General features: G+C 41.6%; 1 non-coding gene across 1 annotated transcript; it reads right to left on the bottom strand.

The window, feature by feature from the left end:
- Window positions 1-1,016: 1,016 nt before the first annotated feature.
- On the bottom strand, window positions 1,017-1,118 carry LOC116870625. Its single transcript, XR_004383270.1, has one exon. It is a non-coding gene; the product is annotated as a U6 spliceosomal RNA (small nuclear RNA).
- Between the last annotated feature and the right edge of the window lie 232 nt (window positions 1,119-1,350).

The raw sequence follows: 1,350 nt of genomic DNA, 5'->3' as shown, positions 1-1,350 counted from the left end.
GATCTCAGTGAAGGCAGGGCTTGGCGTAAGCAAGTGAATAGTGCTATCCTAGTTCCCACAGGTGGCCCTGTGCTTATACTAAGGTAGGAAAATTGCACCCGCCAGTTCCTTTGTTCTTGGAGAAGTCTCCATGAATGCTGCCTCCCTGGGAAACACTCTGAGATGAGCAAATAACCTCTCCACCATGTGCCCCAGATGTTCTTTACATCTTTACAGTTGTCACACTGTAGGTTTGCAGGTTGGTTGCCCTGTCTTTTCTCCAAGAACAGCCCCAAAACCTCTGGGTTTCCCTGAGCCAAGCCCACTGACCTTAGAACTCCAGGCTGTAAGCCCCACAGGTTGCAAGAACTCATGAAATTTGGCCACTTTCACTTTCTAAGTCAGTTGCTCTGGGGATTCATTTTCCCTATATCCTTCTCTGCAGCTGTGGTCCCTCCCCACTGTGGTGACCATAATCCATTTCTCTCCCAAACCAGGTCTCCACATTCCCTCCCTTCCTCAGAATGACCTCTTTTCTTCTTTAGTTGTGACATTTTTTGAGCCAGACTTAAGCTCAATTTCTGGGGTTTTTAGGATGCTTTGATGATTATCTAGTTGTATTCATGGGACAAAGTGAGTTTAGGGTCCTCCTACTCTGCTGCCATCTTCCTTTCCATATGAAGTAGTTTAGGCTCATCATAGAAGTCTTAGGGTTGTTGGACTGCTTACATGGCATCTGGCTTCCCCCAAAGTAAGTGTCTCAAGAGAGCAAGGCAGAAGAACATAGCATTGTTATATTCTTTTGTTGAAAATCACATCATATTACTTCTTACATACTATGTTTGTTGAGGTAAAAGGTCATCCAGATTCAAGAGGAGACAGACTCTGCCTCTCAATAGGAGGAATATCAAAATTATATAGTAAAAGAGCATGAGGGTTAAGAGGTATTGTTACTGCTATTTTTGGAAAATCTGACTTACCATAGATAGGAACCATGCTTCTACAAGTTTTATGTTACTCATGCTTAATACAGTGCCCAATATGAGATGTCCAATAAGTAATGTCATCCTTGTGCAGGGGCCATAGTATTCTTCTCTGTATTGTCCAGGTTTTGTGGGTATGTGCTGCTGAGTGAGCACCCAGTAAGTGATTTTCAAGAAAAGGCTTATTGCTCTCAGTTCATGTGCATATGTTTTTTCGGTTGAGCTTTCTGGGGTCAGCCTTTTTAAAGTTTAACTCATTGTTTATTATTGTAATTGAAAAGATGAGATAAATTTAGATACAATGAACAGTAGCAGGACTCATAAAGAACATCTAAACATATTTCTATGACAAGTGTATTAATTCCAAATGAACCTAGGATGCCATTTT

Source organism: Lontra canadensis, unplaced genomic scaffold, assembly GCF_010015895.1.
Source record: "Lontra canadensis isolate GAN:19392208 unplaced genomic scaffold, GSC_riverotter_1.0 scaffold23, whole genome shotgun sequence".
In the NCBI taxonomy this organism is placed as follows: Eukaryota; Metazoa; Chordata; class Mammalia; order Carnivora; family Mustelidae; genus Lontra; species Lontra canadensis.
This window is presented reverse-complemented; position numbering and strand designations above follow the sequence as displayed.